This window comes from Salvelinus sp. IW2-2015, unplaced genomic scaffold (assembly GCF_002910315.2).
Source record: "Salvelinus sp. IW2-2015 unplaced genomic scaffold, ASM291031v2 Un_scaffold1892, whole genome shotgun sequence".
NCBI classification, from domain to species: Eukaryota; Metazoa; Chordata; class Actinopteri; order Salmoniformes; family Salmonidae; genus Salvelinus; species Salvelinus sp. IW2-2015.
The window spans coordinates 110,145-125,741 of record NW_019943254.1 but is presented as its reverse complement, the minus strand read 5'-3'; the positions used below and the strand labels follow the sequence as shown (position 1 = coordinate 125,741).

Sequence of the window (15,597 nt, the reverse complement as noted above, 5' to 3'; positions counted from 1 at the left end):
TACCGCGTACAGATCAATGTGGAGCTATAATACAGGATGGTACCGGTACAGAGTCAATGTGGAGCATATACAGGGGGTACCGGTACAGGTCAATGTGCTCGGAACACTGTTAGTTGAAGTATATTACATGTAGGTAGAGTTAAAGTGGACTATGCATAGATTAAAACAGAGTAGCAGCAGTGTAAAAGAGGGTTCTGGTAGCCCTTAAGATTAAGCGTTCAGGAGTTCTTATGGCTTGGGGAAGAAGCGTTTAGAAAGCCTCTTGGACAGACTTGCGCTCCGGTACCGCTTGCCGTGCGGTTAGCAGAGAGAACAAGTCTATGACGAGGGTGCTCGAGTCTGTGACAAGGTTTAGGGCCTTCCTCTGACCAACCGCCTGGTATAGAAGTCCTGATGGCAAGAAGCTTGGGCCCCATTGATGTACTGGGCTGTACGCACTAACCCTGCTGTAGTGCACTTGCGGTCGCGGGCTGAGCAGTTCCATTACCAGAGTGATGCAAACTCGTCAGACTGGTCTCCGATGCAGCTGTAAAACACTTACTGAAGGATCTGAGGACCCCATGCAAAATCTTTTCAGTCCGTTCTGAGGGGATAGGTTTTTGTTGCCCTACAAACTGTCCTAGTGTGTTTTGAGAACCATGATAGTTTGCCTTGATTGGACAACAAGGAACTTGAAGCTCTCAACCGGTCGGTGTGTGTGTGTGTGTGTGTGTGTGTTGTGTGTGTTGTTGTGGTGTGTGGTGTGTGTGGTTGTGTGTGTTGTGGTGGTGTCTAACTGACACCTGAGAGGTGACTCTACAGATAGCCCCCAGCAGCGCGCCAGGCGTCCCCTGGTGAAGCTGTTACAGATCTCAGCCCACTGGTTGGTCTCTAGCAGAGAGCAGGTAGGGAGAGTTCTCTATGCGTGCCGCAGGTACACCAGCACTACCCATGAGGATCTGGATGTCTGGGGGAGAGGAAGACACTTAATGAATGCTCTGGGGGGGAGAGGAGACACTGGTTAACATGGACGTCTTGGAGGGAGACACTGTAACATGGAACGTCTGGCGGGGGGGGAGGAGACCACTGATTACAATGGACCGTCTGGGGGGGGAGAGGAGGACACTGTTAAACATGGACGTCTGGGAGGGGAGACACCTGTTAACATGGACGTCTGGGGGGAGAGGAGACACTTGTTAACATTGGAGTCTGGAGGGGGAGAGGGACACTGTTTAACATGGACGTCTGGGAGGGAGAGAGACCACTGTTAACATGGAACGTCTGGGGGGGAGGAGACACTGTTACAGGACGTCTGGGGGGGCGAGAGGAGAACACTGGTAACATGGACGTCTGGGAGGGAGAGGAGACACTGTTACATGTGACGTCTGGGAGGGGAGAGGAACACTGTTAACATGGACGTCTAGGGGGGGAGAGGAGAATTGTTAACATGGACGTCTGGGGGGAGAGGAGACACTGTTAACATGGAGCGTCTGGGGGGGAGAGGAGACACTGTTAACATGGACGTCTGGGAGGGGAGAGGAAGACACTGTTAACATGGACGTCTGGGAGGGGAGAGGAGGACACTTAACATGGCGTCTGGGGGGAGATGGAGACACTGTTAACATGACGTCTGGGGGAGAGGAGACACTGTTAACGATGGACGTCTGGGGGGGAGAGGAGACACTGTTAACATGGACGTCTTGGGGGGGAGAGTAGACACTGTTAACATGACGTCTGGGAGGGGAGAGGAGACACTGTTAACATGGACGTCTGGGGGGGAGAGGAGACACGTGTTAACATGGACGTCTGGGGGAGAGGAGACACTGTTAACATGGACGTTCTGGGGGGGAGAGGAGACACTGTTAACGATGACGTCTGGGAGGGGAAGAGACACTTTAACATGGACGTCTGGGGGGGGAGAGAGACACTGTAACATGGACGTCTGGGGGGAGAGGAACACTGTTAAACATGGACGTCTGGGGGGGAAGGAGGACACTGTAACATGGACGTCTGGGGGGGAGAGGAGACACTGTTTAACATGGACGTCTGGGAGGGGAGAGGAGACCACTGCTTAACATGGACGTCTGGGAGGGGAGAGAGAGACACACTGTTAACTAATGGAACTTCTGGAGGAGGAGGAGACACTGTTAACATGACGTCTGGGGGGAAGGAGACACTGTCACATGGACGTGCTGGGGGGGAGAGGAGACACTGTTACATGGACGTCTGGAGGAGAGGAGACACTGTTTAACATGGACGTCGGAGGGAGGGAGACACTGTCTAAACATGGACGTCTGGGAGTGGGAGAGGAGACACTGTAACATGGACGCCTAGGGGGGAGAGGGAACACTGTTAACATGGACGTCTGGGGGGAGAGGAGGACACTGTTTTTAACATGGACGTCTGGGGGAGAGGAGCACTGTTAAACATGGACGTCTGGGGGGGGAGAGGAACACTAACAGACGTCTGGAGGGAGAGAGACACTGTTAACATGGGACGTCTGGGAGGGAGAGAGACACTGTTAACATGGACGTCTGGGGGGAGAGGGACACTGTACACATGACTCTGGGGGGGAGAGGAGACACTGTTAACATGGACGTCTGGGGGAAGAGAGACACTGTTAAACATGGACTCTGGGGGGGAGAGGAGACACTTTAACATGCAGTCTGGGGGGGAGAGGAGACACTGTTAACATGGACGTCTTGGGGGAGAGAGACCACTGTAACAGGACGTCTGGGGGGGAGAGGAGACACTGTTAACATGACGTCTGGGGGGAGAGGAGGACACTGTAACATGAGTTGGAGGGAAGGAGACACTGTTAACATGGACGTCTGGGAGGGAGAGGAGACACTGTTAACATGGACGTCTGGGGGAGAGAGGAGACAACTGTTAACATGGACGTCTCGGGGGGAGAGGAGACACTGTTAACATGGACGTCTGGGAGGGGAGAGAACACTGTTAACATGGACGTCTGGGGGGAGAGGAGACACTGTAACATGGACGTCTGGAGGGGAGAGGAGACACTGTTAACATGGAGTCGTGGGGGAGGACACTTTACAGCGGCTGGGGGAGTGAGGAGACACTTAATGAGTCTGGGGGAGAGGAGACACTGTTAACATGGACGTCTGGGAGGGGAGAGGAGACACTGTAACATTGGACGTCTGGGAGGGGAGAGTGAACACTTAATGATGTCTGGGGGGAGAGGCAGACACTGTTTAACATGGACGTCTGGAGGGAGAGAGGAGACACTGTTAACATGGACGTCTGGGAGGGGAGCCACTTAACGTGGACGTCGGGAGGAGGAGACACTGTTAACATGGACGTCTGGGAGGGGAGAGGAGACACTGTTAACGTGGACGTCTGGAGGGGAGGGGAACACTGTTAACATGACGTCTGGGAGGGAGAGGAGACACTGTGTTAACATGGACGTCTGGGAGGGAGACACTGTTAAACATGGACGTCTGGGAGGGGAGAGAGACACTGTTAACATGAACGTCTGCGGGGGGGGAGAGGAGACACTGGTTAACATGGACGTCTGGGGGGGGAGAGGAGACCTGTTAACGATGGACGTCTGGGGGGGAGAGAGACACTGTTAACATGGACGTCTGGGAGGGGGAGAGGGAGACACTGTTAACATGGACGTCGGGAGGGAGACATCGTTACATGGCGTTGGGAGGGGAGACACTGTTAACATGACGTCTGGGGGGGAACACGTGTAACATGGACGTCTGGCGGGGGAGAGGAACACTGTTAACATGGACGTCTGGGAGGGAGAGGAGACACTGTTAACATGGACGTCTGGGAGGGGAGAGGAGACACTGTTAACATGGACGTCTGGAGGGAGAGGAGACACTGTTAACATGGACGTCTGAGGGGAGAGAGACACTGTTTAACATGGACGTCTGGGAGGGAGAGGAGACCACTGTTAAACAATGACCTGGAGGGAGAGGAACACTGTTAAACACTTGGGGGAGGGACCGTTACTGGACGTGCGGGGGGGGAAACACTGTTACATGGACGTCTGGGGGGGGAGGAACACTGTTAACATGACGTCTGGGAGGGAGAAGTCCACTGTTAACATGACGTCGTGGGGGGGAGGAACACTGTTGAACAAGGAGTCTGGGGGGAGAGGAGGACACTGTTAACGTGGACTCTGGGAGGGGAGAGGAGACACTGAACATGACGTACTGCGGGGAGAGACGACACTGTAACATGGCGCGGGGGAGAGGAGCACTGTTACATGACGTCTGGGGGAGAGGACAGGGAGGGAGGGGTGACTTATGGTACAGTGAGGAGCATGGTCATGAGGAGGTATAAGATGCTAAGAGACAGTGGTCTAGTAAGGATGTCTGACAGAGACAGGTCATAAGTAGGGAGGAAGGTAGTGCCAGTTGACACGATATTGGAACAGGTCTAGTTCAGTCACTGGTAAGAGAAAGAAGCTATGAGTCCTGTAAGAAACTAATTGCAACGGAAATGCTTGGCAACACAAAACGAACACCGAACATGCTTGCAACACAAGACAACAACGAATGCTTGGCAACACAAAACCAAACAAGCGGAACCATGCTTGGCAACAACAAAACAACAACGAACATGCTTTGCAAAAACACCGGATTTGGCAAACAACAAAACAACACGGGAACATGCCTTGCAACACACAAACAACAACGAACATGCTTGGCCAAACACAAAAAACACAACGAACATGCTTGCAACACAAAACAACAACGGAACATGCTTGCAACACAAAAACACAACGGAACATGCTTGGACAACACAAAACAACAATGGGAACATGCTTCGCAACACAAAAACAACAATTAGAGTTTCTCATTTGATGATTAGGTTCTTCTTATTGGACAGTTCCTCCCTGTTTCAGTTGATTTTCTTCCGTTTGGTGCCTAATTGAAACATGATTCCCTGTCAAAAAGTTCTTTCCAAAACCACCAGAACCCCCAGCCAGGGAGTCTGTCCCTACCCCTCTTCAAAACCACCAGGAACCCCCAGCCAGGGAGTCTGTCCCTACCCTCTTCAAAACACAGGAACCCCAGCCAGGGAGTCTGTCCCTACCCCTCTTCAAAACCACCAGGAACCCCCAGCCAGGGAGTCTGTCACTACCCCTCTTTCAAAAACCACCAGGAACCCCCAGCCAGGGAGATCTGTCGCCTACCCACTCTTCAAAAACCACCAGGACCCCCGCCAGGGAGTCTGTCACTACCCCTCTTCAAAACCACCAGGAACCCCCAGCCAGGAGTTCGTGTCCCTAACCCCTCTCAAAAACCACCAGGGAACCCCCAGCCAGGGGAGTCTGTCCACTACACTCTCTGGTGCGGTGAGGTGGACTGTTAATGCTTCCATTCAGACCATAATTTATTGCCCTCTACATTTCTATCTGTTCCCACTCTGACCGAACAGGGCCCAGGCTGTCTGTTTTCCTACCTCTCTGGTGCTGTGAGGCGAAGGCTGGAAGTGCCTGGCGTACTGTAGCGCCTCCAGCTGGTTGGTGATGCCTCCGTTTAACAGGCTGATGAAGTAGAGGCGTGTGCAGCTTGAACTCCAGGGTACTGTTCAGGTCCAGGCAGCGCTGCCGTTTGTTACTGCCCACGGAGCCAGGGAGAGAGAGGATTGTAATCATTTAGTGCCCACCTAATCACCGCAGCAAGCACAGTTGCAAACTGAAAGCAAGTTATATGGACAAATTCTGTAGTTCCCTTCCACGTTTTCCTTCAGGTTTAGGGTCCTAGTGAAAAGAGCCCCAGGATTGGGCTCAATCAATTTCAAGTAAATTGAACCTCAACCCCGCAGCCCCCATACCCCACCCGCGCATGCCCCAAACCCCCCCCGGGTGTCTACAAAGTCTTTCAGATCTCAGATTGTGTCTAAAGTTAATCAGTTATGAATGGATCAACAATGCTCGAAAGTGGATTTGATTCACATTTACTCCCTCAGAGACGGAGGTACAGTACACACTCTAGTGCTGGTCTGACGGTCGAGTATAGTAAACAGAGAGGAGGTACAGTACACACTCTAGCTGCCTGTTGACGGTCAGTATATAACAGAGAGGAGGTACAGTACACCACCTCTAGTGCTGGCTGAGTCAGTATTATAACAGAGAGGAGGTACAGTACACACTCTAGTGCTGGTCTGAGGTCAGTATATAACCAGAGAGGGGTACAGTACACACTTAGTGCTGGTCTGAGGTCAGTATTAATAACAGAGAGGAGGTACATTACACCACTAGTGCTGGTCTGAGGTACAGTAATATAACAGAGAGGAGTACAGTACACACTAGTGCTGTCTGAGTCAGTATTATAACAAGAGGAGGTACAGTACACACTCTATGTGGTTGAGATCAGTAATATACAGAAGGAGTTACAGAACTCTATCGTCTGAGGTCAGTATATACAGAGAGAGGTACAGTACACACTTGTGCTGATCTGAGGTCAGTATATAACAGAGGAGAGTACAGTACACACTCTTAGTGCTGGTCTGAGGTCAGTATTAAGGAGAGGAGTACAGTACACACTATGCTGGTCTGATGGTCAGTATATAACAGAGAGGAGTAGAGAGTACAGTACATACTCTAGTGCTGGTCTGAGGTCAGTAAATAACAGAGAGGAGTGAAGGAGGTACCAGTACATACTCTAGTGCTGGTCTGAGTCAGTATATAACAGAGAGAGGTACAGTACATACTCTAGTGCTGGTCTGAGGTCAGTATATAACAGAGAGGAGTACAGTACTACTCTAGTGCTGGTCTAGGTCAGTATATAACAGAGAGGAGGTACAGTACATTACTCATAGTGCGTGGTCTGAGGGTCAGTATATAACAGAGAGGAGGTACAGTACATACTCTAGTGCTGGTCTGAGGTCAGTATATAACAGAGAGGAGGTACAGTACATACTCTAGTGCTGGTCTGAGGTCCTGCATCCTCAAGGCCTCCAGGATCCTGTTGAGTTCCAAAAATGGCTGCTTCATGCTCATGTCAATCACTACTCCAGACTCCTGGGAGATACACAAACAAAGAGAAGCCAGGCAGTTTTAATGCATATGAAATATACCAAATGTCTTCCATTCTGGTTCTGGGGACCAACAGGGTGTGCAGGCTTTTGTTTCATCTCAGTTGTTCTGTTTACCTGACATAGGTCCTCTGCCACACTCAGCATGCCTTGTCTGTACAGGTGTTCCACAATGGTCTCACTCAGGTACTTCTGTCTCTCAGGTGAGTCCCACACTGTCTCTGCCACCACTGCACTCACCTCTGCATCAAAGTTCTACAGAAACACAGCCAGGAAACAACGAAAGGATAAGTGGAAATAAATTTCTCCTTTGTGTGCTTAAAATGTATAATACTGTCTTGAACCACAAGGAAGTTGCATCATCTCTTTTCTAAATTGTAAAGATACTATAATGAAAGCATTTAGTGGGAAACTCTCACCCTGTCGATAGCTTTGCCCACTTTGGAGACACTGCCGTGGATGTCCTTGTGTCTGGAGGCCAGCAGCTGTACGGTTTCTTTAATGTTCTTACAACACTGGGCCATGGTCTGAGACAGCACCGTCAGATCGGCATCTCGTACCCCTGAAGGAGAAGTATTTAGAGAGGYGGGAGAATCAGGTTTCTGCATTGTGATGCATTGACATTACACAACATTCTATGGCAGCCATGTTAGCACCATTTCAAATATAATGACATATGTCTATGGTTAGCACCCTATTACCATCACATGGGAATATTCAAACAATGTTATGTAACTGAATGTCTAGAATTAGAACAATATTCAAAAGTTGACCCAACTCTGTAAATACATGTCTCTGCCATGAAGGAGACAGCAAGGTTAAAGGTTAAAGTAGTCCTGCTGAAAGTTACATAAAGAGACCTATGAATCACTTCTGTGCCTGAACACTCATGAGTCATGACACGCAACCGGAGCAAAACAATGTTTCATTTGTCTTGTGGCGAATTGTTTAAATAAATGAATTGCATATTGTTCCGTGCTTTAGTTATAGTCGTGCATCAAATTCCTCAAATATGGGGCCTTTAACCGTATGTGCAGGTATCTATCATTCTGTACCTGCAAGGTACCGGATGACTGGAGTGGACACTACTTCTAAACTACAGCGTGGCCTTACCGAATGTAACCAGCTGTCCCCGTAGCTCACAGACGCTGCGTAGTAGTTCGTCCAGCCGTTCCTCTGACTGGTGTCCGTACATGACGAACCTGTGGAGCACCTTCTCCAGCTCCCGCTCCACACACGCACACTGCTCCATACCTAGACTGGGACTCTACTGCATTCACTACCACCTGGGAGAGACAACACACATAACCAAGGGAACTAGGCCTAGGACAGCGGTATTCAAACCTCTCCCCAGGGACCCCCAGACATTTCACTATTTTGTTGTAGCCCTGAAGTAGTTCATCTGATTCACCTAGTCAAGGGCTTGAAGTAGCTCATCTGATTCACCTAGTCAAGGGCTTGAAGTAGCTCATCTGATTCACCTAGTCAAGGGCCTGAAGTAGCTCATCTGATTCACCTAGTCAAGGGCCTGAAGTAGCTCATCTGATTCACCTAGTCAAGGGCCTGAAATAGCTCATCTGAATCACCTAGTCAAGGGCCTGAAGTAGCTCATCTGATTGATCTAGTCAATGGCTTGATGATTAGTTGAATCAGGTGTGCTAGCTACAGAAAATATAAAATACCTGGAACGGCTGGGGGTCCCCAAGGAGAGGTTTGAGAACCACTGAACAAGGTCACAAACAATAGCTCAGCATTTTGCAATCCTCCCATGACCCCAACAGTTTTGATTCACTACTAGTACTAGCATAACTGGTCAACAAAATACTTGATTAGTTGAATCAGATTTGCTAGAGCCTAAAGTGTGCAATGGCACAGTTTGGACAGTATTGATAATCATTGACAGGCAACAGAAAATATGAAAGAAGACCAATTTATTCTAGATCAACAAGTGGATATCACTGTTGTTAGGCCTAAATGTCTTGGTCTCATTGACACATCAGGCATCCCTGGTGTAAACATTTGAAAAACATCGCTCTGCAACTTTCCCCTTCTCGTTTTAATTGTATACATCTGACAAATAAAACATTTACTATGTAACTACACATCATGCAAAAAAAGACTACTTTTGGAACCGGTTTGCTCGCTGAAGCTAATAGGCCCTGTCCATAGCCTCAAGCCCTCGACCAATGGCATTCGACTGCAACACAGGGTTAGCACGGTAGGCTAACTAGCCAAATCGTTTGCTGACACAGAGTTAAGACAAGTAGCTAGCGAAACACTAAGAATCTAGCCAGCTGTGTTCTTGCTACTTACTAAATACTCACAACAAAGCTCTGGTAGCAGCTATGTTAACAAATATCAAGTTAGCTAAGCTAACTAGCCAAACCCACAACAACATTACCAAGCCAGCTAGCGTAGCTATATAGCTACTGGTACCTAGACGTTATCTAGCTGCATAAGAAGTCGTATCAAACACCACTTGGTTACAATGTCGATTATCATACCTCTGTCAATCCTATTGACAGCTAAGAAATGTTGGTGAGTAGCTAGCTAGCTACGTTTTGTTATTCTGTCCTTTCGCATACACTTCAAGTTGTCGCATAACGTAAACCTAGCAATGGACCGAAGCTGTTTATGTTTGACTCGGCAATAGTGGTGTATTTTAATCGATTGCATAGTTAGAAAGACAGCCAGATTACACTAATATTTGTTGCAATTCTAAAATAAATTAACGACATGTCATAAAATATAAAATTAGTTAGAAGGACAACATAAAGCGTCAAAATAAAGACCACTTRCCTGTCGTAACAGCGATTCTCCACCAGTTGTCCTTCGATCTGCGGAACTTCCTTCCGGTGTCGCACATCTCAGATTTTCATAATAAAAGTACTGTAGTTACTTTGACCATAAAGGTAAGGTTCTTAGACTTGATTCAATGTTTAATATTTACAGAGTTCCATCCTCTGATACATACTCATATATCCGTAAAAAACAAGTCAAATGTAGTATTTGATTCCAATGTTAAATTGTCTCACAATAGCCTACAAGTTCATTGCGAACCCCAGGTGGCGCTGTATGGACGGTTATGAATGGAGATCTATGGCCAGATTGCATAGCGATGGTGCAGACAGGTGTGTGGCTTGGAGCTGGCCAGGGAATTTCCCACCTGTGATGTAACTATCTGGTCATGACCCCAGACAGGCATTGATGTAAAACACACACACACACACACACACAAATCATCAATATGCATGTAGATTACTGAAAGTCACTCATAAGACATGTCTCAATTAAGTTCTAAGTCTCAATTCTGTCGCTTCATTAACTTGCATCAACAAAGACTGAGTGTATAAAAAGAAAGACAAATCTCAGTTTCATAGTTGGGAGTCTGTGTGTAGCCTAGGTCACTGGAGACCAAACTTAACGGAGATATAACTAAAGAAGCTTGTGTTTCAGAGTGAAGAAATAGGCTGCATAGCCTCTTTTAGCGAGGCCTGGGCGGCCACCCAGCCCCGACCACACACAGCTCACATCACAATCTCACAAAGGTTGCAACGGTAGTTCCCCTCATGCCAACTGAGAAGTTATTTTCCCTCCAACACTTTCTCACCTCTACGTCTATGAAAGTCTTCAAATACATTTGAATGAAATTCCACTGAGACGAGAGTTTTGGAGCTGGAGATGTAATACCTGCCCCATTGTCTTACTGTGCATGGCTCAGCTCACACTACTATGCTGCATGTGCACGTTGGTCAAACAAGCAAGGGGTGTACTACAGATTAGAGAAACACTAGTAAGTAAGACAAGTGTTGTTCTCTGCAGCTCAGTTGGTATGGCTCTTGCAACGGCGGGATAGTGGGTTTGATTCCCGGGACCACCCATACGTAAACAAATGTATGCAGGCATGACTGTAAGTTGCTTTGGATAAAAGCGTCTGCTAAATGGTATATATTATTATTATATTAGAACATCTGTACAAGTCAAATCAACTCCAACTCCTTATGATCTAAACATGCATAATCACACTTCACAACAGAAGATTGGACAGAGTTTTGCATGGGATCTTTCTAGAAGGTGCTATGAAGCCCCCAATAGGCTAGATTACAGTGATGCACATCAATCATTACACACACGTGGATTAAGGATTAATACAAGTTAGGTGACAGATTCACAAACCACAATCACACCCCAAAAAGGGCATCACAACAAACTAGGGCAGTTGACAACAGCTAGATTTGAAATGTGATCCTGCTGGCTTCTATTCTGTCCTGTTTGTCATGAATACTAAGGGGTTGGTTGGTTCTAAAATACCCTCTCATGAGACTGGGCCTTGGTTTAGCATCACAGCCCAAAGATAGGAGCACAGGAAATAAACACCCATGTGAGTTTACTGTCTGAGGAGGAACTAAAGTATATTAGACCAGACTGAGACTGCTGCACCCAACCTTATACTGAACCTACCTGACAACGTGTTAGACCAGACTGAGACTGCTGCACCCAACCTTATACTGAACCTACCTGACAATGTGTTAGACCAGACTGAGACTGCTGCACCCAACCTTATACTGAACCTACCTGACAATGTGTTAGACCAGACTGAGACTGCTACACCCAACCTTATACTGAATCTACCTGACAATGTGTTAGACCAGACTGAGACTGCTACATCCAGCCAATACTACATCATATAGCTGGAGAGCATAAGCTAGGATGTAGCATCACATCGCCGCTATTTTATTACTTAAGTGCATATCAAGGATCAGGTTTGCCATTGCAATTCACTTTTCATTTCTAAAGGTCTGTCTGCTGAGGAGAGTGAAAAACTTTTCTAGCCTTGTGTTTAGAACCAGAGATCTGCCCACTCTACCTAGGGAATAGAACGATCCTCTCTTGCCCGCCTGAATAATTGGTCATACTTAATCCACAGTCACTTGATAGACATTCAAAATGCTCCCTGAGTCCAGGGCCTCTGGGTCCAAACGTAGTTACACTATTAGGAATAGGGATGCCTTTTCATAATCAGCCCAACTTCATTATGTTGCCTTGATACGGGACCAAAGCTTCCCAAGGAGTTACTAATGGCTGTCAAAGTAAAGGATAGAATCAACTGCCTTATTGGGTTAGTCAGAGGACCCACTGACCTGTCCCCACACTGCAAAAAACAGGGCGAGACCAAGACACAACACACAACACACACCGCACAACGACCACAACCCACCGCCACCCGCAACAAAACACACACCAACACACACACACACAACACAACCACACACACACACACACACACCACACACACAACACCCACACCACACAAACACCAGTGTTTACATTCCTCTCTACTACGAGGCGAACCTTCCACCTCAGTAAAATCTCTCATTGCCACAATCACATAAAAAAACAAAATCCCGCACAGAAAGGTATGGAGAGGGAGTATTAAATCGACTCAAACCAAGCCCAAAGCGGCGAAGAGGAAACGAGGAGAGGGAACAAAATGGAAGAGACTAAAAACGCGGAGTAGGGGAAGACGGAAATGAGCCCAAGAACCTAAAGGAGTGGAAGAGAGGGGAGAGGAAGAGAGGGAGAGTGAGGAGACGAGGGGAGAGAAGAGAGGGAAGAGAGAATTGGAAGAGGAGGAGAGGAGCAATGGAATAGGGATGCGAATGAGAAGGCGATGAGGATAATGGCAAGGAGAGGGAGAAGTAAGAGAGGAGAGGGAGAGGAAAATGGAAAAGAAGAGCGAGAGAAATGGAAGATATGGGAGTGGAAGAGAGGAGAGGAAGAGAGAGGGAGAGGAGGAGAGAGGGAGAGGAAGAGAGGGAAGAGGAGAGAGAGGGGAAGGAAAGAGAGAGGGAGAGGAAAGGGAGAAGAGGGGGATACAAAATGGCTACACGGGCACCTACTAGACTTCTGGGAATGTTTGGTTTTACAGGATGTTGTGAGTGTGTGTGTGTGCTTTGTGTCTATGTACATGTTTAGCCTGTCTGTTGCTGCTTTGCTTGGAAAGTCGATTTAATAATACCCCTCATACCTTTCTTGGAGGGATTTTTGTTTTAATGTGTAATGTTGTGCCAATGAGAGATCTTTACTGAGGTGGAGAAGGTTCTGCTCGTAGCTAGAGAGAAATGTTAAACACTGTGTGTGTGTGTGTGTGTGTGTGTTGTGTGTGTGTGTGTGTGTGTGTTGTGTGTGTGTGGTGAGTCGGGTGGTGTCGTGTGGTGTACAATCAATTTTCGGGAACATCGCATGTGTGGCGTGCGGCGGATGTGTGTGTGTGATGTGTGTCTGGTCTGCCCTGTTTTGTCATGTCGGGGAACATCAGTGGTCCCTCTGGGCACTAACCCAATAAAGCAGTTTGATTATATCCTTCTTACTGACAGCCAGTAGAAACTCCTTGAGAGCTGTCTCATTAAGGCATAACAGTAATGACAGTGGCTTAGTACCGAAAAGGCATCCTATTCCATTACATAGTCAAGACTACGTGTTTGACGCATGAGCCCTGGAACAAGGGAGCCATTTTGGAATGCAGGTTAGCAGTGACTGGGGATGTATAGTATGGACATTATGTCAGGGGGCAGAGAGGACCTCATTCCCCTGGAGAAAGTGGGCAGACTCTGTCTCTAACCACAGGCCTAGAATCAGTTTACTCTCCATCAGCAACAGCTTAAGAAATAAGATGCAAGTGGCAAATAAACGTGATCCTAGGATCATCACTTAAGTTATAACGGCAGATGTCATCCTACACTCCTAGCTATTCCTGCTCGCCAGCTTATGAGTTGTATTACTGATCAGAGGCCTCCAGTAGATAGCCACGGCTTGTTTGTTGCCAGTGGTTTGTAGATAACTCCAAACAGTAAACTGGCCTGCATTATTTTATGACACGTTTATTAATTACACATAGATTCACCCAGGCAGACACGAGCGAGAAGTCACACACATAGTGGTTAGAGAACATGGAACACGTAACACTATCTGACACAACAGTGAGATTGGAAACATGAGCCAGATAGCTGCTGCACTTTTGTCCATGTATTACAGTAAATTCAGCATATTGTATGTCAGATGTTCCTCTCTCTCTCTCTCTCTCTCTCTCTCTCTCTCTCTCCTCTCTCTTCTCTCTTCTCATCTCTCTCTCTCTCTCTCTCTCTCTCTCTCTCTCTCTCTTCTTCCTCTCTCTCTCTCTCTCTCTCTCTCTCTCTCCTCTCTCTCTCTCTCTCTCTCCTCTCACTTCCCTCTCTCTCTCTCTCTCTCTCATCTCTCTCTCTAATACCACCCCATCTCTCTTACCCTTTCTCTCTCCCCATCTCTTGTCATCCCTCTCTCCCCACCTCTCTCTCTCTCTCTCCTTCTCGTCTCTGTCATCCTAGAGTTCAGGGTTTATTGTATTGCTGTGGGGCTAGTGTCAGTGGGTGGACTCAGGGGAAAGTATGACTTGGCACCTCGACTATGGAGAGGTTTTACGTTCAGCCAGGGTTAGATGAAACAAGCAGCCCCCTTGCATCCAATACAAAAACTACACCTACTTGATCAACAGCAATACCCACACAGCTGGCTAAACACCATCCATTCACAAAGCCAACTAGAACACAACCATACCCAACCTGCAGTGCCAATCTATGTTCAAGGTTTTCTGAGTGCCAGGGTCACAGGGAATACAAATGAGAGCCAGCCTTTTGGCTACTTCCTGTTACTGGTATAGACATGCTCATTATAGTAGTGTGCATTGTTCCTGTCATGTATGTTGTTATAAAGTGATCTTAGTGAAGTAATACATGTACAACATATAGATTCAGTATAAGGTGGTGTAGCAGTCTCAGTCGTCTAACACATTTAGGTAGTTCAGTATAAGTTGGGTAGCAGTCGTCAGTCTGGTCTAACACATGTTTCAGTAGGTCAGTATAAGGTGGTGTAGCAGTCTCAGTCTGGTCACACATTGTCAGTAGATTCAGTATAAGTTGGGTGCAGCAGTCTCACGTCTGGTCTAACACATTGTTCAGGTAGATTCAGTATAAGGTGGTGTGTAGCAGTCTCAGTCTGGTCTAACACATTGTCAGGTAGATTCAGTATAAGGTTGGGTGTAGCAGTCTCAGCCTGGTCTAACACATTGTTGCAGGTAGATTCAGTATAAGGTTGGGTGAGCAGTCTCAGTTCTGGTCTAACACATTGTCAGGTAGTTCAGTATAAGGTTGGGTGTAGCAGTCTCAGCCTGGTCTAACACATTGTCAGGTAGATTCAGTATAAGGTTGGTGTAGCAGTCTCAGTCCTGGTCTAACACATTGTCAGGTAGATTCAGTATAAGGTTGGGTGTAGCAGTCTCAGCCTGGTCTAACACATTGTCAGGTAGATCAGTATAAGGTTGGGTGCAGCCAGTCTCAGCTGGTCTAACACATTGTCAGGTAGATTCAGTATAAGGTTGGGTGTAGCAGTCTCAGTCTGGTCTAACACATTGTCAGGTAGACTTCAGGATATAAGGTTGGGTGCAGCAGTCTCAGTCTGGTCTAACACATTGTCAGGTAGATTTCAGTATAAGGTTGGTGTAGCAGTCTCAGTCTGGTCTAACACATTGTCAGGTAGGATTCAGTATAAGTGAGGTCTGTAGCA

At 47.5% G+C, this 15,597-nt stretch overlaps 1 pseudogene; it reads right to left on the bottom strand.

Moving 5' to 3' along the window:
• The window catches only part of LOC112072331 (E3 ubiquitin-protein transferase RMND5B-like), a 10,608-nt pseudogene extending 713 nt beyond the window's left edge, over positions 1-9,895 (bottom strand).
• Between the last annotated feature and the right edge of the window lie 5,702 nt (positions 9,896-15,597).